This window comes from Acipenser ruthenus, chromosome 1 (assembly GCF_902713425.1).
Source record: "Acipenser ruthenus chromosome 1, fAciRut3.2 maternal haplotype, whole genome shotgun sequence".
In the NCBI taxonomy this organism is placed as follows: Eukaryota; Metazoa; Chordata; class Actinopteri; order Acipenseriformes; family Acipenseridae; genus Acipenser; species Acipenser ruthenus.
In genome coordinates, this window is record NC_081189.1 from 9206448 (window position 1) to 9232031 (window position 25584).

Below are 25584 nucleotides of genomic sequence, written 5' to 3' on the forward strand. Positions count from 1 at the left end.
GCAGTCAGATACGGAATAAGTATTTAACCCCGAGAGTACCGGATTTCCTTTGTTTCTCAACTGAACATATTTTTCCAGAAGAAATCATTTGATTTCGAGAGCGATAGCCCTTAATCTTAATGAAATCAGTTAACATGGTCCCCACTGTATTTATCGTTTTATACACTTTATTAATGAATAATAATAAAAATATAGTTTTGCAGCTGCATTGCTTTTAATTTTGGCAGAGAAAGAGAGACACACACACACACACAAACACTAGTATTAAAGCTAGCATAAACCAAAGGCTTTTGGAACGGAATGGTCATTATAGACTGCTCACGATCTTTCAGCCAATCGGAGCGCACGTTTCACTTCTGTACTCCACGACACATCACGGAGAATCCCTACTCATGACATCAGTCATGCCACTTACATTTTTAACTGGCCTGTATTCTCTAGAACAGCATTGTCAACGCTTTGAAAAATCATTCCTGAGGCACCTCTCGGGAATTCCATTCAACTGCAAAGTCCAGTCAAAACAGTGACATCACAATCAGCCGCATATTTCAGCCAAAGGTTAATTAGAAAACAAATATAGCTGGATTTGTAACTGGTGTATTAATAATAACTCTATATAGAACAGAGTTATAGGACAGTGAATGTCTGTGTGTGGGTTATATCAACACTCAGCTTTCAGCCACACAGATTTTCACTGTCCTATAATCCTATATTATCCAAGTCAAAGGTCTCCCATACTTTCATTTTACTTTGATTTAACTAAAACTTTTCTTTATTTACTGTTTTAATATTTGTGATTATGAATTAAGTGGAGCTGACCGATCGGTGCTGCTGACAAACAGAAGCCTTCTGTCAATTTAACCCCAGTGTCCGGTTTCACTGTTGAGAAAAGGTGAAAAACACTCAGGCTACCATCAGTAAAATTGTAATAAATGGTTAAATGCATTATTTTGGTTTTGTGGTATCCATTACTGTACCTCCAAACCAATTGAGCATAGGAAAAAGGGCCTATGTATGGTCAATAACAAAACCTGCTTATAAATAGGCCAAGGAATCATGAATTCACTGAAATGGAGACAAAACACAAGGCAGAAACCGTGGACCTTTAATAGGTGAACATCAGTGGGGCATGTATGAGCACATTATTGTGCATCTCTAGTTAGTAATTTTAATTGAAATGTTCTTTTCTTTTTACTTGTAGATTGCTAATGAAGAAATCAATAAAATGAATCTGATTAAATCAAACTGTCTCGAACTGTGAGAACTAATGACTCGAATTGACTCGATTCAACCCAAGCAAACTCTGTGACTCGACTCAAACTTTATATGTCAAAGACTCGAGTCCCAATTTTTGTGACTCTATTACAACTCTGCCTCAATTTCAATGTACAAATAAAAACATGAATTCATAGAATTAGTTTTAAGAAAAATCTATATTTTTAATTGGTGTTTAAGATTTAGGACTACACCACTACCCTTAACTCTAAGCAATGAAGAAACCACAACTAAAAAGAAAGCTTCTGATGGATGTTTGCCAGCACAAGTTTCCCCAAATGCTTCCCCACTGCAGGCTTTTAGTGTGGAATATTGAAGCCTTCGGACACAGCTTTAGAATAAGCAACTGGAACAAGCTAGAGAGGAGGGACACAAACTGCAGCATTCTTTGCCTTCCAGCACTGGAAAGCGTGCAGTGGCATTGGTTCCCACGTAATGATTTGACATGTTGAAAGCATCTTTCTTGTGGCTTTCCAGGCTGTTTTGAATTTGGTTAAAATTTGGATATTAGGAACAGGATCTCAAAATAAAATATCATGCAGATTGAATCTGTAAGCAATGGATGGGCTTCAATTAGGTACCTATTATACTTAATAATGAGCAGCCATTCAGTAATGCCTTTGAAAAGTGCCTACAGGCTTTACATTATTAAACACTACAGTCATTTGTGTTGGCATTTGAGTACATTCCCAATTTCAAATGCATTTTAATTGAATCAATAAGACAGCTTTTTCCACCCCCAGGACCTAGACATAAATGGGTTAGATTTACAAAGCTTCTACTCCAATGCAGTGTCAGCAACAAACTAAAAAACAATAAGGGGTGTGCACAGGGGCCCTCGAAATCAACACGAGAATAATGAAAATGTCAATTCATGCTATTTCAAATCTAGATATTTCAATGTTACACCTCCACTTTGTCCTAACATGCTGCTTAAATGGGTCACAGGCAGGAACTGTGTGTATATGTGAAACACGCGAGGCAATGCAAAGGCACTGATTGGGTGCTGAGGAGCTGAGTTCCTTCTCTCACAGAAACTCTCCTCCAATCACTGCTTTTCTAAAGCCTTGTGTGTTTCCAGTCTCTCTGTGTTCACATACTGTACGCAGCGGATATGCAATGTATCCGTACAGGGTAAAGTAAAAACACTGGGTGCATGCATATTAGGTAAGATTTCTAGAGGACACAGAACGATCGTTCGTGGTATGTGGTTTTTATTCGCCGCAGGAGGACGTCCCGGTAAATCACGAGCCCCAATACGTCTCAACCGCCCCTGAAATAACTTTGAAATGTTTCAGAAGTAACTTCACTCTTACTAATTTAAAGCAAGCTTAAAAGGCAATACCACAAAAAGGAGCTACCAAAACCTGCTACAAAGGCCATTTACTTATACTGCTAATCCATCATCAACATTGGCTTCTTCTTAGATCTCCATAAAGCAGAAAGCGGACAATGCCTCGCCTACAGCTGAATAAATATTGACAACACTTAGCTTGATGTGTTTGCCTCTTAATCTGTAAAGGTCACTTCAATTGTAAAACAGACACTATAGGTAACCACCAATTCATTAATTTAAAGAAAGATTCACTGGAATCAATCCACACTCCCATTCATCAAAGACACAAAATATTATTAAATAAACAAGCAGCTCACATACGGCACCGCAGCTGGTGGAGGGGAATGGAAATCAAACTGAAGCCCGTTTTGAAGTGGTATGCCAACTCTGACAAATAAGTGATTCCAGCTTTATGGTGGGGAGGGGGAGGGGGGGGGGGGGGGGGGGGACAACAAAGAATAATTTTACAGAAAACTATTCTAGAACTTTTATTATTTAACATAGACCTCATCTAGAAGTTCTTTACAAACCGCTAACCAAGATCATGCAATAGTCACTTGAGATAGGGGTTGTACCAACAGACTGGAGAATTGCAAACGTAATACCGATCCACAAAAAGGGAGACAAAACCGAACCAGGTAACTACAGACCAATAAGCCTGACTTCTATTATATGTAAACTTATGAAAACTATAATAAGATTACATATATGGTAAACAGTATCCTGGGAGACAGTCAGCATGGTTTTAGTAAAGGGAGATCGTGTCTAACTAACCTGCTTGAATTTTTTGAGGATACAACATCGATAATGGATAATTGCAAAGCATATGACGTACTTTATTTAGATTTCCAGAAAGTCCTGCATAAAAGATTAATTCTCAAAATTAACACAGTAGGGATTCAAGGAAATGCATGCACATGGATTAGGGAGTGGTTAACATGTAGAAAACAGAAAGTACTGATTAGAGGAGAAACCTCAAAATGGAGTGAGGTAACCACATGGATCAGTATTAGGTCCTCTGCTCTTCCTAATCTACATTAATGACTTAGATTCTGGTATAGTAAGCAATCTTGTTAAATTCGCAGATGACACAAAAATAGGAGGAGTGGCAAACACAGTTGCAGCAGCAAAGGTCATTCAAAATGATCTAGACAGCATTCAGAACTGGGCAGACACATGGCAAATTACATGTCATAGAGAAAAGTGTAAGGTACTGCACGTAGGCAATAAAAATGTCCATTACAAATACCTTATGGGAGATACTGAAATTGAAGAAGAAATCTATCAAAAAGATCTAGGAGTTTATGTTGACTCAGAAATGTCTTCATCTAGACAACGTGGGGAAGAACAAAACAAAAAAAAAAGTGAACAAAATGCTTGGATATATAGTGAAAGTGTTGAATTTAAATAAAGGGAAGTAATGTTAAAACTTTACAATGCATTGGTAAGACCTCATCTAGAATATTGTGTTCAGTTCTGGTCAAGTCGCTGCAAAAAGGATATTGCTGCTCTAGAAAGAGTGCGAAGAAGAGCAACCAGAATTATCCCGGGTTTAAAAGGCATGGCATACGCACACAGACTTAAAGAATTTAATGTATTCAGTCTTGAACAAAGAAGACTACGCGACGATCTGATTCAAGCATCCAAAATTCGAAAAGGTATTGACAATGTCCACCCAGGGGACTTTTTTGACCTGAAAAAAGAAACAAGATCCAAGGGTCATAAATGGAGATTAGATAACGGGGCATTCAGAACAGAAAATAGGAGGCATTTTTTTACACAGAGAATTGTGGGAGTCTGGAACCAACTCCCCAGTAATGGTGTTGAAGCTGACACCCTGGGATCCTTCAAGAAGCTGCTTGATGAGATTCTGGGATCAATAAGCTACTAACAACCAAACGAGCAAGATGGGCCGAATGGCCTCCTCTCGTTTGTAACCTTTCTTCTGTTCTTCTTATATAGTATCTACTGTACACCCAATGGGCTATAGCCTCTTACTGGCTCCTCCACATGCCAGAAATTCTGATTCAATACCTAATTAAACTAATCCTTTGTGACTTCAACACAGTATAAAAACAAGGGAACCAGAAAGCACACACACACACACACACACACACACACACACAGGATACCAGTAGCTGATCTCAATAGAATCCTGAAGCAACTGATCCCATTTAGTATACAGTATTCCACATCGTACAGAAAACCACTGGGATTCATAGAGTCCAGGCCTGCAGCAGAGAATCCAGTAAGAAAACTAAATAGCAAATCAACAAAGCACCAGCACAGGGATTCATTTAGAGATGCATTGTTTGAAATGGATTTTATTAAAGCCAGAAGGTATTACTCATCATGTAGAATGAAATTGAACCAGCAGAATGATGCTAATTAATGATTAGATCTGCTATCCAGCCCTGCCCGTCATCCGTCTTGTTTTGGACAATGCAAGGACCCAGTATTGGCAGTGTTGTTAAAAGGCAAAGTCCAGACGCATCATCTCCAGCAATGTGCAGCGCCGCTATTCCAGACCTGCCTGCCTCCGAGCCATTACCTCAGAGCCCCTCCGGGACGCGCTGAAACCCGAGCTGCTAGCATTGCTCCAAAACTTCCTTTCTTTAACAAAACAGGGTGGACAAGCACACATTTAATCAGAACACATTGAAGAAATGGAATACATTTTTCATAGAATCAATTTCCCTTAGATAGCCTCCAATCTGAGCTTCCCCATGCTGTTTCTATCCCCTCCTCCTTACAGACCACAAAAATGAAAATGCACCACTGCCATCTTTATACAATTACTACTTAATAAAAACAATCTCTTATAAAGACAGCATTACTGCAATAGTAACTCGGTATTAGATTCCGTCTGCAATACTTCTGCAATGTACTGTGTCTAAAATACTGATTCATATTTGTGTAAAGGATAAGATGGAACACATGCACAGTATAAGAAGGTCACAGAGTCATATTACTGGCATAACAGGCTCTGTTGTACTTGTACATCTTACAAGACCAGAAGAGAGAGGGAACAGTCAAGCCCTGTGCTTACAGTGCGCTATAAAGCTTTGATGCTACTGTGTTACTTGCTGATGCGCATACAGAGGTCAGTCTGACAACATGACAGTGTTTATGTACACTTATGTGGGTAATTTACTAGATCTCCGTGTAGATCCTTTTTGGCTGCATTCACTGCAACAGGAAACATGAGCATTTTCATACATTGTTAATGTTGTGTCTGGTTTAAGGACTGTAAAGTAGGCTATTTGTAATGTGATTGGAAATGTCTGACACGTAGCACTGCGAAGACTATTTGGATGGAATATACTGAATGAATCAGGGGAAAACGAGACAATGATGTCATAAAACAATCCTATTAACCAAACAGATTTACCAGGTCAAACTGAGCAGGAACTGGGTATAGTAGACAGATACCTCAAATTTTCTGATTGAGTGTTTTGAAGCTAAGGAAGTATCAAATGCATATACACGTAATCGGTTTGTATTGTCTCAGTTTAAATATCTTTTCAAATGGAAGAATTATATTACTTATAAATAATGCTATGCCCTTCATGAAAGAATTACACTGGTCAATCAAATGCACTAGGTTTTAGAATTCTTTTTGTTTTAAACAAGAATTGCCTTTTAAAATTTTACTTTGTATTTCAAACAAAACTATAAAAACAACACTCAAGGGTGGAGATATGTAGGAATACTAAATGAAAGAAATATTTTGACTACAAGTCTTTCTCAATGTCAGAGAATTTTCTTTTAATATTCCTACATTACAGAGTTATGGATGGAATCCATTATAATAATAATAATAATAACAGTATAAGGGCATGTGAGCCCTTGAATGAAGGCCTTTTTGATTAAGAAGGAAACATTTGTGAATGCACTGGGAAATTCCTTTTATTATTGCTACACATGATTTATAATAGCCTGCTGGAACTATTTTTCATAATTATGCTAAGGAAGCTGATGTCATCCTTATGCTATTGCTCTGCATTAATGAACAGGTAGTTTGCCAGATCAAGCAACACTGTTGATTTGTGTGTTTCAAAATGACCTATTGATTTATTTGCTGTCATTTTCAGCTGAATGTTACTGGTCCAGTTGTTATCATGCGATATTGCCTAAAACACACTCTGGGGAGCACAGTCTACCACCTGTCACACTTAATAACCATCAACAGGGAAATATTAGATTGCCTGCAGCGCTGAGATCATCCATGCTTCTTACATCATCCTCATTAGCAAATCAAAACATGTTGCTGAAAGCGGTGAAAATGTCTTTTTAGAAACGTCCCTGTCCAAGGTAACAAGGGGGTGAGGATCGGAGGCAGTGAAGATTTGTTTTGCTCCCAGTTTAAAAAAAAAAAAAAAGTTTTTACATGAGTTCTAGTATTGGGACGACTGAAGGTCTTACTCCACTCATTTTTAAGCTTTACCCTTTTTGCACCAGTATTAGCCTACATTTATTTACTACTGTTAATAATTGTGCTCTGTACTGTAAGCTGTTATACAGAATAGCTCTTTGATAAATACTCTGATTCTTGTACAGTTTATCGTGCATTGTAAATGTCTTTAAGAGATCTTTCTTGTTTATACAATAAATTTAAACACATGACTTCATGACTCCAACATGGTCGATAACTCTTAGTTTTCATCTTTTGTTTGTTATTTTAAGACTTCGGTTCGTCAGCTGCACAAAAACAGCAACACAGGGGGCTGCTGTAGCAAAGCCCCCCCCCCCTTCTATTATTGCATATCATCACCCTTGAGCAGCAGGGCTCCCCACTGTGTGCAACAAAAACAGCAGGACTCCTTGCACTGCTTTCATGTGCCGCATCTTTCAAGCAATTCAAACTTCAAAAACTAATTCAGTTTTACTCTGATTAGTTATTTTATTATTTTTAAAAAATGAAAGAAATCTCTTTTTTTTTTTTTACTTTTGATTGGTATTTGAAATGTTTTGTTAAGCAGAGAACAAATGTCCTGCATTTCATTGTCGGTCCCAAGATAACACAAACTGAAGAGTGAAGCAGTGTCCTGCAGCCCCAGTCAAGTTCCCTGCTCAGTTACAGGTATTACTGTTCTAACAGGACACAGATTACAAGCCAGGATTCCTGCAGTGCCTTTGAAGATGCAGCATCCCTGCCATTAGCAAGGTGCCTCAAACACTGACCCATCCCTGCCATTAGAAAGCTGCCTCAAACACTGACCCATCCCTGCCATACACTTTCTTTGTAACGGTTTTTTTTTTTTTTACAGTAATATATTATACATTAAGAAACCCTTCTCTTTTCTTACCATATCCTCTTATTTTTCCATTCACAATTAAGCCAATTAAACTATTGGGTTGCCATGCAACTAACTTTTGTTTTTAGCTGTTCATTCTTTGGAGAACCCCAATAAGTTCTAGCCGTTTAAGTGGCAATGATTAATGAGTGGAAATGTAGTTACCGGTTATATAATTCTTCACACTGGCCAACCGGACAGGCTATCCACACACCAGCTCTCTGTCACCTGCAAAGGCAATGATAACACATTAATGCAGACCCCCAGTTACATTGTTAAACCACACCGTCATTTCACTGTATACTTTTCTCTAAGTAGTGGCTGGAGTTTATGATTTTTGGCAGTTGCACGAAAGGGGAAATACATTCCCCACCTTACGCACGGCAACAGATGTTTCTGTCAAACTCAAGTGCTGTCGGATGAAAAGCATGGCATGAAATTGGAGGCTGATCATTGCAGCAGTTGTTGAACCACTAACTCGCTCTCGGTTCATGTCAACTTGCCCATTCAGACTGGCGATACTCCAGTTATTACTGAACGACTATTCCTGAAAACACCAAACCGGTGTTCCTACAATGCTTAACGTTTATGAAACAAATATTCCCAGAGACGTATGCAATTCGTTGTGCGATGGCCATGAATACAAACACAGAATTCCACATAAGCTGTTCTTCACTGGGATGTGTAATTAGCTTGGAGCAAAATCTTTAAGACAAAGAGAGGCCTTCAGGTCAAAAGGGAAACTCTGAGCTCTGGAAGCACCTTTTTATAGGGCAGGGACAATCTGGCTACAAATGAAAAGAAACCAGCGGTAAATCAGATCGGTTTAGATTACAATTAGCTCTGTGGGGATCTTGGCTGAAGCTTGACGACCTGCTACAGGAAGGCCAAAGTAAAGATTTAAAAAGAGAACCACACAGAAGGGTCATCGCATTCAGCAGCTGAATAAGCCGGAGACTTGAGGATACACAACATCCCGACCATGGCTCGCTATCGGGGGGGAGGCAGAAGGAAGAGTCGAGAACAATGGGGATTTGTGAATTTGGGGTCTGCCATTATAATAAAAGGTCAACATGAACTAGAGCAGTGTCAAAATAACAGGAAAGGTAATGCTCAGGGAATTCCAGTTTTATTATTATAAAAAGGGTTCATACTGTATAGGTCTGGAAGAGTATTTAGGTGGCTAGATGCCAAAATATGAAATGTGGCTCCCCCCTCAAAGAAAAACCAGGCCCCATCTGGAAAATAATAACCAGCATCATGAGAATATATTTATCTTATGAGATCAATAGCTGTGCAGCCTCCTGAGTGTTTTAGAATAATGCTTTGTAGAGCCCCCGTCCACAGCAAACACTTAATTCACAAACAAACCATAATCCCCCTCTCTCCTGTCCTCTCAGACCCCAGTGCTGCTGAAAGGGTTTCAATTGGGCTGTTCGATCAATGCACCGTTAGAGTGAGAGAGGGCAACCAAGTGCACTGAAAAATAAAACAGCAGTACATAGGAGCTGCAGGCTTCCCTAGCTCAGGACTCAACAAATTCCTGTGTCTTAGCCCTTTAAGACACAAAGGACATACAGTGTGTGTCCCACAAACAAAATGATGCCTATTATTGCAATGAGGTGCATGAAAAAGGGTTTGAAATGTACTGACAGGTTGGATCTGGTCATCCAAATCGTCAGTTTCTTCCGCATGATACTTGAGTCATTCTCAAATGCATTTAAGAAGAAACCGTTTGAACAACCGCTCAGTTCCTGTCGTACCTTAAGGGGTTAAAGCATGCGATTTTACATACCAGGGGACAGTTTCTGTAAAATGGCAAATTATTTGAAATAATAATTCAACAGGCAGTTACTGTACAAGGAGATTCATACAGTGCACATCCCAATCCCTTTCATATGCTGTGCAATTCACAAGCACTGACATATAAATATTACTAATTGAAACAACTCTTGGACTTTTGGTGGTGTAAAAAAAATATGTTACCCATTTAAGATTTGCAGCAATAAATGTGCCATTGTGAAAAATTCCGGAGACCAATTATTCACAGGTCATGTGAAAATATCATTATACTGCTGTTTCATGATCATATCCATATGTCTTATGAAATTATTATAATATGATTTTTTGTTCGATCACATTCCTACACATGTCCTTCGAACAGGTTTTAAAAGAAGTCTCCAGATCTTGATTTAGTGGATTTTGTTCTGAAGTTTTCTTCTTTCATTTGCACATTTAAGTAACTGAAATCGCAGGCCCTTTATCTGCTCAGACAGTCCAGGCTTCATTTCTACATGTAAATCAAAATGTAATAAATTCCATACATTTAAACACACAACAGGCTTTGAAGATGTCAACAAACCACCGAGTTCTGTACAGGATCAAACGCATAAATGAAGAAAAGCAAAAATAAATCTATCAAACAAATATCATAACACCAGTTCAAGCTCAAGTGCATTTCACAAATGAACTGGAAATCTTAAAACTAAACAGAAACTGCAAGAGCGGTCTGCTACTGGTGCAGGAAAGGGGCTGCAAGAACACTTTTTCCAAAGGCTTTCAGGGATTCCCTTTAGTAGGCTAACCCTTCAATATAGTGTGATGTAAAAATCTCATATGCACTAAAGAGTAAAGCACTGTAGCTACAGTACAGAACTCAGCTTCTGCACTGGAATTGAATCACCTAAAAATGTTATCACCTACCGAAAGTATGGTATATTTTCACTAGATTTAAAGAGTGTCATGCATATTTCTAACATAAAACGTTGTGTACACTAGAACATCCAATATCTACTCCTCCCTCTTCATCCCTGGGACTCCACAGAGAGGTCTGTCTGGGTTCAATATCCACTCCTCCTCCCTGGGACTGCACAGAGAGGTCTGTCTGGGTTCAATATCCACTCCTCCCTCCTCGTCCCTGGGACTGCACAGAGAGGTCTGTCTGGGTTCAATGTACACTCCTCCTTCCTCATCCCTGGGACTCGAGGGAGAGGTCTGTCTAGGTTCAAACCCTGCGATCACCCCCTTGCTTGAGGGATTGTAATCAGGGCCGCTCAGAACGAGCTGCAGGCTGGAGGATCCCAGAAGGAGGCGGAGGAAGCTGGGGTGGGCCAGCATGTGGTAAAGGTTGCAGCAGCTTCACAGCTGCGAAACAAGCCAGCGTGGGGAACTCTGGGAATTCTGCTGCAGGCATGTCCACTGTGGTTTCCCTCACCACAAAGAAAGCTATTCTTCAGCATTTTCCTTTTTCTTTTTTTTTTTTTTGTAAAGATCACATTAAGGGTCAATTTGTTTAAATACTTTTCAATCTGCTGTTGCTTGAAAAAGACAAGACTGTTCTTGTCCACTTAGGGAAGTGTATGGTTCACGACACTGCTGTCCATATGTATTATTTATGTATTACACGGACTGAGATTGTGTGTGCATGCAAGTACTGTGTTCCAGGCTAATGGATACAAGTTCATTGCACAAAAGGGATTCCCATTGCTGTGCCATTTCCTATTTAAGCAGCAGTTACAGAATAAATGTAATTTTCTGGTGTTCAGAAATTTGGTTAAGTTGCCATCTGCCAATATAACAGCTCTGTTGGTAGCCTGGTTTCCCTGTACAAGAAGTCCAGCATAAGGACTACAAATCTATATGCCAAAGGTCATTTCAGCCATTCAGTTCAGAAACACAGAACATCTCGGATTGGTTATTAAAGTTCCATACACATTGCAGCCACCGCAGGAATGATTACATATGACCAGGGCAAACATTCGCCTTCAAACATTCCCTGTCACCAGCCACTGCAACTGCAGTATTCCACATCAACACACCCTCTGCACATCTTGTGAGCCCAGTAAACAGCTGGATTACCATATACAGGAAAGCAATGTATAACTGCACGGTATTTTAAAACACATGTGCAAGACTGGTTTTGTATGGATGGCAGTTTTTTTGTACAGCACTTGTGTCTGTGGTATCTATCATCAACAGAGACAGTAATCACAAGCATCTGCATTGCTGCCTTTACACGGAAGGGAGAAATTGAAATAGTGCATGAAGCATTTCTGCATGAAGGGGTTGTGAAGAATGAAATAAAATTACAAAAATAAATAAAATTACAAAAATTGCACACTTTAATTCTGTATTCAGAGTTCTCATTTTTAAGAGCATACTTACATACAGTAACTAGCTTGCTTGTCCTGCATGTAGAATTAAAAGGCATTTAATCTTTTAACTGCTACGTTACCCTTCAGGAACATGTCCTGTTACAGAACCTCTCTACTCCAGACTGGCATGTCCTGTTACAGAACCTCTCTACTCCAGACTGGCATGTCCTGTTACAGAACCTCTCTACACCAGACTGGCATGTCCTGTTACAGAACCTCTCTACTCCAGACTGGCATGTCCTGTTACAGAACCGCTCTACTCCAGACTGGCATGTCCTGTTAGAGAACCTCTCTACTCCAGACTGGCATGTCCTGTTACAGAGCCTCTCTACTCCAGACTGGCATGTCCTGTTAGAGAACCTCTCTACTACAGACTGGCATGTCCTGTTACAGAACCTCTCTACTCCAGACTGGCATGTCCTGTTACAGAGCCTCTCAACTCCAGTCTGGCTTGCTGCTGTGTTCATTTTGCACAGTTTATGTGAGAACAGAGCAATCTCAGAGAAATAGTCTATTATGAAAACATGCCAGAAAATACTCCCCCTGAAACCCAAACAAAGTCAACCAAAACAAGATCAATTATTTTTACAAAATAAAAAAGAATAATGTTGGCATTATTCAATAGACAGTGGCTGGCTTAAATGTATGGCTCTGTTACAGGAACAATTGATTGGAGACTGCTGTGCTTTGAAGGGCTTGCCAGAAGTGCTTCAAAGGCTCAGAATGTGCCTTCATTATCCCTGGCTCTGTTACTTATAGTATTAGGATCCCACTGACCAACTGACCAGCAGACTATCCATCTCAAAACATTGAAATAACATTCGTGAGTGAGCAGCCACAGGGAAAAATTAAAAGCACACAGTTTTTTTTTATTATTATTATTATTATTATTTATTGTACATGCCACATGGATCCAATCCCAATGAATTATGAGAAGAACATAACTAAGCAATATTATCCAACACAGCGGACGCAGCCCACAACACCAGCTCTGTACACAGAATTGGATTCTAGCATGACTCCAGGGGTTAGCATATCAAGTTTGTGACCTCAAAAAAGCATTAAGAATAAAACACTTTAGTGAGTGAGTTTAAATGGGAGAGTGAATTTGGCTAACAGGCTGATTTTAAAGGAGTGGAAAAATGAGTCTCACTGAATAGGAGTATTAGCCTGAGTTTTACATGGCCTAGGACTGCCTCAGACCTGCCTGAGAGTAATTAGACTAACGATAGCGGTCACAAGCTCAGGTTACAAGGTATGTTTACAACCCAGGTTCACGTCACAGAACGCACTACTGACCTCGCGAGCGCCAGGTTACAATGAATGGGGACATCCCTGGAGTCAAGACGCCCTGGATACAAACCGATAAATAACCTCGACTCACTAGCAATCTTCTCTGCCTCTCTCAGCAGCATTCCTCACATTGCCCAGATTCCTTCGATTTAATTTCCTTATACTGGGCTGGGCAGTCTAACCTACAGACCACAAAAAACACAAAATAAAAAACAAACTAAAGAACGTAAGGCATGCAAAATTGAAAAGAAAAATCCTTTGAATGTTAGGGAATCATCTTACATAACGAATAAAATATCAGAGGCTTGTTTTGAGTGCTGTGAATTAACATGTATGTAAATTGTACCAGTTCTTTCTCACATGCATAGACGTTTCTAAATGTTAGTAGCATGTAGTCCAACCCTACCATAGCTGTAATCACACAACCCAAACGACTGATGTACATGTACACATGTTAGTGGATGAACAGAAGCAAGAATACTCCCGTTAACTTGTGCAGAAGAATGTCCAAATCAACTTTCCTCATTTCAATATTGCAGTTCCCTCGATACATGTGAAAATCTAAGCATGACGAACGTTCCTCAGACACGTGTCATTTCTAGCTCCAGATTGTGATAAAGATGGCCCAAATCAAGTCTTACTACAATTGGCATAAGCAGTTATGCAAGTGCAGCCTGTACACTGTACATGCACCTCCACTATATTCCTGTTGCCCAGCATATGCTCCCTCAGGTGGGCGGGGGGTAGGCAATAAGAGAATTCCTCAGTTTTGATATGTAGACCATATGAAGTCTGAGGTTTTTCCCCCTAGTATGAGGTCACTCTTTCTGTCACTCTCCATCAATTATCATATTTCATTGTGCCAGTCCAGCTAAAATCAATAAAAGCACCTTTTTATTCTTGCCAGCTCTTCATAAATCAGGTAGTACATGACAGACAGCTATGCTCACAGAGGGCTCTATAATATTAGTCATGCGTCCTGTTTCTTCCAGCAGTGAAACAATCCAGCCCAGTTGCATCTTAAGTATATGTTTTAACACACGAACCACAAGATTTGACTGCCAGTTCCCTGATAAATGTTAGCTCCACTGCAGAAGTTTCCAAGTCAGTACAGCGCATGCGTTATTCCAAAGCGTTCATCCTCCCCTTTTTAATCACAACTCGCAAGCAAAAAGCAAAACCTTGTCAATGCTCAAAAAAAAAAAGAAATGCAGAAATGTATAGTGACTACAGCTGGATCGTCAGAGCAGTTGCCAGTGTATACCGGTAATCAATCTTAGCTACCATGCCATTGCTGGGGTGGATCAAAGAAAGACCTGCAATGTATCCTGTTCATCAAGTTCTTCCCTCGCCAAGTAATGTTCCCCCAATTTGGTGTTTCTAATGACAGGGGTGGGATATACAATTCACACTCTTGGGGTGAGGCACTCCCCAGTCTAAAGTATATACAGAGGCCACAAATCTTCAAAGGCCTTGGTTACCACTTCAGTTTATTTATTCAAAAGCCTTAGTTTAGGCATTCATTTTCCATCGACGCTTACGAGATTTCTCATTGGGTGATCGACCAGCCCTAGATTTACATTATGACAGAGACAGTATTTCTGTCAGTGAAATTATACAGCTGGGAAAAAAAGAAAGGACAAATAAAACATATAAAAATGGTAGCACAGAACACAGCATCGGAAGTGTGTTTGTATAATGCTCCTGTGTTCTTACGGTCCCTCACAAAGGACTATAAAAACCATCCCATTTGTTTGCACTCTCCCTCTCCTCATAATATGTATTTCAGAATAGATCAATTCTAAAGAGAATGCAGTCCGTTTGTAACAGCTTGTAGCGTAAAGCAGATGCCTTTGCTTGGGGAAAAAAAAAACCTCAAACAAACCTCTTTTCTGCCAAGTTGATGAAAAAATGTCATTGTCCATAGTGAATTTCATTTGAATCTTCGTGAAATTTGCTGCAGATGCTAAAGCTCCCTTTTCTTTTGCATAAAGTAACTAAAACTGCAGCCCATGTTAGCTCCTCTGCTTGGTTACTACAGTATGACACGGCCTGTCCAGTATTTCTGTTCCACAACAGCAGCCCTTGAAGTAAACACAAGGAAACATGTCAGGGTTTCTTGTATGATCCCTAGACAACTTAAAACTCTCTTTTCATCAGGATTCCGACAGGATTTCCTGAACCAAGAAGAGCGGGGGGAGACAGTAATCCTGCAATGTTCTTTTTTAAAAAAAATGTATTTATTTATTAAATAACTAACCAACTATAGTAAACTAAACTGTGTGGTTTAAACTTCAATATTCACGGTTGTGCCAAATTTACAAAGTAGTATGATCTTAAGACCAACTCTTGAGACCAATTGTGTTAATTGCCTGCATTGCTGAAACGGTGCACTCTGAATATTATGCAAACACAAATGGTCCACAGCGGTCCACATCACAAAACCACCATAAAGCCATCAAAATGAGGGTCCAGGGGTTTGACGTGCATGGAGAATGAACTGTAATGGTCACCTCCAAGGCAGCAGTCCCGAGGCAGACTGCAAGCATTCTCAATGAGTGTGCTGTAAGAAAGACCGCACCCACAAAATGAGACATTTCAGATGCGCTGCTCCAATTATTAATTTTACCACATGAGCAAACTCCACCCTGTGGCTGAGGGCTGCCCCTGTAAAATAATACATTTGTGTTGGGTTTATAAATGAAATACAGTTTGGTTGGACTTGTAAATAAAATGCATAACCTTTGTAAAAACAAAGTGTGTGCTGGATGGCAGGGCTGGGAGGTTAGACCTCCCTGCTTGCCTACATGAAACTGAATGCGCAGGTGGCCAGGTGTCAATTACATAACTGATAATCAACTAACACTGGTCACCTGCCTATAAAAAGGGTCTGAAAAGTCAGTCCTTTGTTCTTACTTGTGGTTTGTTCGTGTCTATGTCTGCGTCTGTGTCCCAGGGTGAAGATTCAGGCCTGTGTACATAGCCAGGGAGTGAACCAGATGGGCCAACCATGATTATCACTGTGTGTGTGACCGGGATAACTGTTACAACTAGGGTAGGGATAAATGCAGAGGGAATTTAATCCTCCTCCCCCCCAGTTTATTTAGTCTGTGACAGGGAGAAGGTTCCTGAAGCAGGACCTCCCTTTTAGTGGGAGCAGCGCTGAGTCACTGAATGGCAAACTTTTGATTTTAGCTGCTTTACCCACTGTGTTTGGTTTTGTGTTTTTGTAATTATGTATACATGTGTGTATTTCCTACTGCACTAGGGCTACTATTGCTGGTACCCTAGTGGCAGCCACCACCACTGCAACGGCCTTCCCCTTTGTATTAATAAAACCTGGACGCCTGAGCTGCGCATCAACTACAAACCCAATGTGTCTCTCTCATTCTCTCAGCAGAGACCCACATGTAACAGAACACCCCTGTTACACACCTTCACCCCACAGTTGAACCCTTTTCCATCCGGGATAACCCACACAGTTGCAGCTGGATTTAGATCTTTGAAACAGCTCAGATATAACACCTCACCTCACCTTCTTGCTAGAGAGGAGCCAACAAAGAAGGGATTCACAACTCACACTTCAAGAAGGGAGGTGAGAACTCCAAACAGACACAAAGTGGAGAATACTGTGCCAACTACTGTGCAGTGGTATCCAGGGGTAGTCAAAATGATATTCTTTACACATTGTATGTGCGCATTACGTATCACCACTGTGTAGAAGCAATGACACACACACAGAGCACTGCTGTATGGAAAGTATTACTACTACAGGAAGCACTTAGCAGGCATTTCCAGCACGAGGAACTCCACTCCACTGATATACATCTCTTGTTATAGAAAAAGGATCGGTTACATTTTCCACAAACACACCATCATGAGTGAAGCGCTCCCATTTTCAGATGTTTAAAACAGCATTCTGGGATTTCTAGTGCCGCTGCAGTGGCTCTAAAACTGAAATCGCATTTAACCTAAAACCACAGGAGGGAAACGCTATGACTTTTCCATCTGCAGCTCCTGGCAAGCTCCAATTGGTCTTGTGCAGATGACAGCAGTCTTCCAAGAATCAGGCCTGGGTAATTACTACTTTAAGAAAGAAAAGTTTTAAAATAAACTCTTTGTCATTTACTCTGTTCCTTAGCAGCACGTAGAAAACAGTGAAATGACTATCATAACAGGACGAAAGCAGCGGTCTGTGAATGATACTTGGAAATGCGATGCAGGTAATGTTTCACAGCAATGGAAACAAACATCACCATAAAGAACACACTGGGGAAGCCCATGCAAACAGCCATTTAAAAGCATTGTTAGCATTCAGTCTGAGTAAGCAGCCAATATGAAAATGGAATACAGATGCTGCAGCTGGTCTGGATGAGAAGGTCAATGTACCATGGTATGAATACCTGCATTTTCTAACAATGAGATACCCTCATGGTAATGCAACCAAGCAATAGAACCCAAAGAAGAAGAACTGCAGCTCCATTGTTCTCTGTGACCAAGGCCCTTAAAAGATTATGACTCAACGCATCTGTTTGGAAGTTCATTTCTGGGCACTTGTGGTACACCTTACAATTAAATAGTGTTCTTACAAATTAAAGCTTTGGGTGTTGCCATGTTAACATATAGCAAAAAAGTGAATAGATTGGCATTTTGGCACAATTAAGAAAGCAAGCACCCAATCATGAGTTGTCGTAACCCCTCCCTTGCTTTTCAAAGGGACAGGTTCAGGAGTAGTTAATATCTCTGACCACAGAAACAACTGCTGCAGCTGCTGCTGCTGATTGTGCTGCTGACCGCTGTGTGTAACCCAAGGGGTTTACCCAGACACCTCACTCCAATACCAGCCTAGTCTTCAATACAAAGGACACACTTCCCGAGTCCCGAGTGTTTTGGTTTGTGCAGCGTGTGTTTGCATTACATCACTGCGTAGTTATTATTTTAATGACTAATTTTTGCAGACAGTCTTAATTTGTAACATGTATACATCCTTTAAAGTTCTTATTTTCCTGTTTTCTTATCAGCTGCTGGTTAATGGGAATTCCATCCCTAAGGCTGTGCGGTGGAAGATGAAAAAGCAAAAGTGACTCCTGCCTATTACTTCAAATGAAACTCTGCGTCTTGTTTTAGAGAAACCACGTCTACGTTGCTAAGGCTTGGCAGACCACTGTGAAATGAAGTTACTGTACATCAGAAACAGATTTTATTTTTAGGGGAAAATCCCATTAAAAGGATGTTCAAGTTTAATGAACTTGCTCGTTCTAATTTCCATCCCCTGGTTATTTATTTTTGTTACATGTTTTTAATGTTTTGGGAAAAGCAAGGAATGGCCCCTGATCTGGAGAAAATTTTGAATTCCTGAAATGAGAGAAGCCTGCCCTGTAATGATGCAATGTGAAACACACTTGCAACAAGCTTGCAAGGAATCCTTTCAATGTAACCACCATTTAATTTTGCAGCTGGGGGACTTACCTTGTTTTACTGCATGCTGCTTTGCTCTGCAGACTTTTCCACGTTTCAAAAAGATTCATCTTGAACCTCATTCCTGTCTCTCTGCTGACTGGGCGTGAACACAAGATACAAGTCGTAAAAGTCATCAAAGCATGTGGACTCTTTAAATACTCAGACAGCGAAGACAACAGCATCAATTATGCCACTGGCATCATTCAGTAAACTTAGTATTTCAAGTAGTTCTTGGCATAGACCATAGTAAACAAAGCACTGGTGATACACTCATCACACAGGTCCAGAGTATTCTCCAACCTGCTCACCCGCTATGTCCCTGCATGCAAGCTGAGGTCCTCTGACTCTGGCTTGCTTGTTATACCCAAGCAAAAGTGCACCACACTTGAAGAGCGCTCTTTTAACTTCATAGCCCCAACTCTCTGGAACTCTCTCCCAGCTGTAGTGCATGTAGCTCCCACAGTCGCTTGCTTCAAATCAACTCTCAAGACCCACTTGTTCTCTCTTGCTTCCAGTGCTCTTCAAGCCTGATATCTTATTAGCTGTTGTCTAAATTGCTATTTCAGGTTTTTCACTCCATCTTATTCGTATGATTCTGCATGACACACGCATCCACAATGTTTAGAATTCACATCCTTGCCTTGTATTTAATGTATTTGCTTTGTTTTTTACTGGTTGTATTTAATGTACTATGCCCTGTATTTCACTTTATTTAATGTATTATGCATTGTTCCTCACTATCTTGTTAAGCGCTTTGTAATGGTGGTCCACTATGAAAGGCTCTATATAAAATAAACATTGATTGATTGATTGATATAAACAGATCCATATGATATGCAAACAGCTTTCAAAATGAAACAGTAGCCTTAGAAGATGCAGTCATTTATTTTCAATATGCAAGTACCATTATCTGACTTACAATTTAAAATAGCAGGAGAAGAATGTATTGCAAAAGAGTTTGGTAAGCAAAGTGTTTGGCTACAACAGGATCAAAAGCAATAAGGGTGTCATGCCAGACATGAGCTAGAACAAGACTATTCCTCGTCTAGGACAGCTTTTTGTAAGCTCTGAAAGTTCTCCTGCAACTGTACAGTATGTTTTATGAATCGATACAGAATCAGCTATTTAAAAGATGCAACTAAATCTGGATGAGCATAGTCTGAAGACAGTTTACAGTGAACATTTAGCTTGGTGTTCGACAAGGGAATGCAATGCTTTACCCTTCATGCAAAGTCTGTCAGCTCTCTGCGTGCTTCTAAAAGTGAAGGTCGGGAACATCCTCTATAAACATCAATTAACAAAGAAGGAATATTCAATGTCACTCCAGACTAAAAAAAAACAGTCCCAAAGAAAACGTTCAGCTGAAGATTAATTACAGATGTCTGACCCGATATATTCCTGTAAAGTTATTTACCAAAACACACACACACACACACACACACACACACACCATTGACGTTATGTTTTATCTGAATGCGACTGTAAAGTTTACTGCTTCTAAACCACAGTATTAATCTAGACTTAAAATTTGACATTGTTTTTCTTTCCTATTGCTTTAAACAGGAAGACTTTTAACTCTGAGCAAGGTGCCAAGTGCTGAAGAGCAGTTTACAGACACACAATCTGTAATTTGCAATGTAATGTGCACTTCAGACACCACGTATACAGAATCGGACCCCTAAAAGCTAAGGATCATACAATGAAAAAGCTTGTAAAAATGTTTTCTATAAACTCACCCGAGGTTTACCAGTCTGTTGCAGTAGCAGAATTACATTTCTTAGGCTGCTATAGCAGCCAGCCATGTTGAGAGTTAGGATGGGTATTGCTTTTTATGATTTTATTGCCAAGATGTTTGTTATATTTTCATAACCACTGGATTTCAGCACACAGTTTCAGAGGGACATGCTTTGCTGTCGGAGTCACTGTAGCAATACTAGACTAGCCAGTGTTGCAAGAAGCGATGTTAGTGGTTCAGTCTGGGGCAGTCTACCGTCTGAGGCAAAAATCCCTAATACCCCAACATGGGGGTGAGCAGTTGCTGTCTTTGGGGTGAAAGGTTAAACCAAGATTCCATTGCATTCATTAGCAAAGCAGCAAGGGGTATTCCTGGTGTCCTGATTAAATTAACTTACAAGTCAAACAATGTGACCTGGCTTCATTTAACAACTAAATTCCTCACCCCCTATAGACGTTGCATCTTGGTGGATATTTGATTTATAAGAATCACTATACTTACTGGTGCTGTTGAGCAGTAAGTGTGCTGGTGGTGCTAAATTAAGATATATACATACCTTTTATTACCGGATGGGGTGCTTGTTAGAGAACATTTACTTGAGGTAATAATACATTACAATTGGCAATCTACCTAAATCTTGGCAGGTATGGATTTCTGAGAACAGGTTTTAGATTTGAGGTACCCATTGCAAAATGATTATGTGATATACTGTAGTTGTTTATCTTCTCTTTAATAAAGCAAACTGCATTGCTAAGGGTAATTAGGCGATAAACTGTCACACTGATAGTGCAGTGTATCTTCAGAGAAGGTTTCACAAATTGTGTGGCATATTCCACCCACACACATTAACACACTGATCCACAGAGAGGAAAAGGTCATTCAGTCTCTGTTCCCATCTTATCTTAGTCTTATCTAGTAGAGGGATTGCCAACAAAAGTGCAGATAATTGCCAACTGTGTTTGTGTTTAGACACCTGCCCAATAGGGAATGGGATTAGATTAACCAACATATTGTACATGTAATTTAGGAGGAGTAAGATCTGTAACCCCATACCCAGTGGTCAAAAATGAAACTGTAATACATGCTTTGTGTACAACATCAATAACCACACATCACTCAGCAGCATGAAAAAAGACCAGAGCACCTACACCATGAATACTGTTAACACTCTAGAACACCAAGAGCTCCACAAAGGAGAATGCTACTAACAGGGCTGTAACAGCTGACTATTCATTTGCTAAACAGGCCATCAGACAGAATTGTGTATTTTAATATAAGGAATCTACAATGCTATTGAACTTACTACAAAATGTTTAGTCAAAACGTTTTACTATTGGGTCAACACACTGACACAAAAGCCATTCACGGACTTGAAAAGCAATCCCTTACTTGTTCACAGAACAGCAATGGGTTTGCACTAAAACATCCGATTGCAAATTCCTTCTTATTGCTTACTCCTCTCGGCAACTACAGGCCAACAAATAATGGGTTCAATTAACTGCTGTCATGCTTGAAACCTGCTCCTCCAATAAGGGTCTTCAAGTTAAATGTGGTTGCCATGGAACCAAGCAAACTATGCTGAAAACAACAAGTCTAACAAACAACCTCTTTTTCTGTAAAACAAAGGGAATCGTGTTTATAGTGGTTCTCTCAACTGTTCTTTGACTGAACCGCCTTTTCAACAGACAGCACTCCTGAGGCCTTGGGACGCCAATTATCTGAACTCCAGAAGAAATGAAGAAATGCACTTGTTAGCATTATTCCTACAGTCTTTCTTTTCAGTGCATAATTAATTCATTTTAAAATGATGTTAATATATGGAGTTCCATCACAGAATGGTGTGCCAAGTGCATGTAGTAAATACTGGTAACGTGTATTTAATATATCTGTACTTCTGAAGCATAACCATAATCTCGGAGATCTTTAAGGCTACAGCACCTGCATTTCTCTGTGACTAAGGCAGCAGCTTGAGAAACATTTACCAATTGCTCATTGCATCATAAAGCAGTAAATAGAATGGAAGGCCAAGGTCACTGATACCTCGTTTCCAAGCACCACTCAGCCCAGGTTGAGAAGCCTGTTGCCCCTGATACTGCGTTTCTATGTTCATTCAGCCGACTCACATTAGCTGCCAAGCTGAGCTGCCCTTGATTTTTCTGGCAGGCAAAAGTGGGATGGGTGGAAGTACGTCACAACACCGACCAATCAAGTGATGAGTAGCAGTAAACCATCCATGGTAAGCAGGTTTCTCTGTTCGGAAGCAAAGAAATAGTGTCCATCCTTTCAGTTTTGTTAACAAATTAATGCGATCTTAGCCAAAGAACCATCAACATCTGTCGAAAACTCACATTGCATGGAGACTGAGTCTTTTCACTCAACTCAGGCAGACAATCATTGGCGGTCAATCTGTGCTCATGGAAACAAGGTATAATACAGGAGCAAGTACAATATATCACAGTACAAAGATCCATAAATAGTTCATTGTGGGCAACTGGTTTATAACTGTGGCCTTGTTGGCGTTACCATTTACATACAGCTGGAGAACTGGTGAGCCGTATTAGATGAATGATAAGGATATGCTTGGTTTCAAAGATATCAATGATGGGCACAGAACGCTTGTCATCAGTACAGCTATTTATTCTGCTGAAGACCATACAGTAGGAAGAAACCTTTCAGTTAAGTTGAAGCATGTGGACACTTCCCAGGAAAGGCCTGTGGGATTTTTCTTTGAATCGTCTTTCACTTCCTGCTTCCAACACCTCCTGCACACTACACCCCTTTGTTTCAGGTTTCTGACCCCAGTGCTAAGGATTCCAATACAGAGCCATACATCACCTAGTTATCTGGGCCCCCTTTCCTCCTGAGACTTGGCCGGCCACTGAAGCAAACCGAAAAAGTCTAAAACCAAATCAAATAAAATTAGAAAAGAAGGGGGAATGGTGTATCAGATTGAGTGGTTTGTAAACATGATGTGAAAAAGATTATGCATCACAGATATGTCCAGAGGTTAAAACAATGTGGCAGTGAAACATTTTCACTTGACACCTGGAACGAGAGTTTACTGAAAGAATCATAGAACACAGCTATTTACAAACAGTAAATGCACAATCTGAAAGCGTGCGGTATTGTGTACCAAATGTTACGACAATAACTTATATTAGGTAAGAGGCCAACATCAAGGTCACCAACACATTGTTCACACAGGGTTTATACAACATTGCAGACATGAAGTCATTACCGCAAATAGTCTCTGAGATAAGAAGCTTTGTAAAACTGACAGGAAAGGGTAATTCTTTCTTGTATAAAACCCACAATCAAGCCAACAAGAGTATGGCTGTACTGAGTATCTCAAAGCGTTATCATCTGTAAACCAAAAAGACCACAATATGGAGGCCATCTTATTTAAAGGTACATTTAGTTGTTTTTTTTCCTGAAAAGTTTCCACGACACTGAAAATATGAAGTCGGAAATCTCAAATAGTTAAAGAGTTACTGGCAGTTAAAGCTGTGGTGCTGGCAGGTTTACAAAAACATACAAGGATCCCACTAAGTGTACATCTGCAATAGCCATAGTCTACTTCAACAATGGCTTGTATTACTTACAACACATATTATATTTAACTAGCTCCAAAACAGTGGTCAAACACTACAGTTCTTTATCCAGATGGAAAAATAACCATCATCTACAAGATAAGGTTCAGCAGACCATTCCTGATTAATTACTTTAAACAAACAATGGAATCAACAAATAAACAAACTGCCATATCTGCAAAACATTTACCAGGAGTTTGTGCTGAACTGTCAGCTCAGATATCTGTCTGCGGTTTCTCTCTATCCAGAGTGAGCACTGCACAGCCAGCATGTGGCTAATGTACACTGAGAGGGGGGACAGACACAGAGTTTACTCGAGCAGACCCTAATCCGATCAGCACGCGTGACAGCCCCCCGAACAAAAGAATGAGGCAAGGGCTCCAGATTCATCACAGATCTCTGCAGAGTGACCATCTCCATCTGTCGCTACACTGCGTGAGAACAATAGCAGCCCTGGCGTGGGCATCACGCTTTCACACAAGCGCAGCAGGCCTGCACTCCCCCGCCCCCCACACAGCTGGCTGGCTCTCAGTAACACACACACGGACATGTGTTCCGGCAGGGTGGCTTTGGCTTGCATAACATGGGGAGAAGAAGTGGGAGGTAGGAGCACACAGGGCCAGCACTGCCGGTCAGCTGCAGCCATGGCATTGCCCCATCTATGCAGGGCTTTTCTTTTCCTTTTCTTGTTTTAGAAAGGCTGTATTCAGGTTTCCATCCCATCTCCTACAATAAAACATGCTTTTTTTAAAAGCTACCAGCTGCAGAGTCATCTTGTATTAAAGAGGGAAGCTACCAGTGTTAATTTAATCAAATACACTCTCTAGTCAGTAAACCAGTACGATTCAGTAACTCAGTTCTCATGACAGCCATATCACGCAGTCCAAAGGAAGGCTGCAACTTCACGCGAGTCTACATAGAAACGTGTCAGTGAGGCTCAGGGGATTGCAGTATGTTGGATAGAAAGAAAGTCATTTCATCCAACCCATATAGTCTTTTTAAAACTTTAGTCAAGTGCTTCCTGTCAAATGACTTTTCAAACAGCAACTAGTAAACAAATGCCAGAGGTTGTGGGCTAATACATAAAACACTATCAATATTTCCTTGTGCAAATCAGAATTAAAACTTCAATTGCCCTCAATGTTCAGATGCCAAGACAGTAATCTCTTTATTTAGAGGTTCTGAAACCCAAGGCCCACTATATCACTCAATGTAAAAACAACACTTCTTTGTTATAAAATGTAGGTTCATTCAGAAATGACTGTGTTAACTATTTAACAGGGCCCAGCCCACAGTCTATCAAGCACCGTCTTCATGTATTTAATGTTTGGCTTGGCCAAAGTAGTACCCTGCTGCATGTAGGCATGCACTGCCAGGTTACGCATTTTAATAAGCTTCAGTGAAGCATCACTCCACCCATGCAAATTGGATAGTTTACACTGCA

The 25584-nt window shown here is 40.2% G+C and overlaps 1 protein-coding gene across 4 annotated transcripts in view; it reads right to left on the bottom strand.

Moving 5' to 3' along the window:
* LOC117403497 (LHFPL tetraspan subfamily member 2 protein-like) overlaps positions 1–25584 on the bottom strand; it is a 71519-nt gene that overhangs the window by 40394 nt on the left and 5541 nt on the right. For 2 of the 4 annotated variants that reach the window (XR_009308028.1, XM_058994737.1), the window contains exon 2: positions 8074–8136. The exons of the other annotated variants lie outside the window; for them this stretch is intronic. The gene's annotated coding sequence lies outside the window, so the exon portion shown is untranslated. The remainder of the gene's footprint in view (positions 1–8073; positions 8137–25584) is intronic. 4 annotated transcript variants of the gene reach the window in all.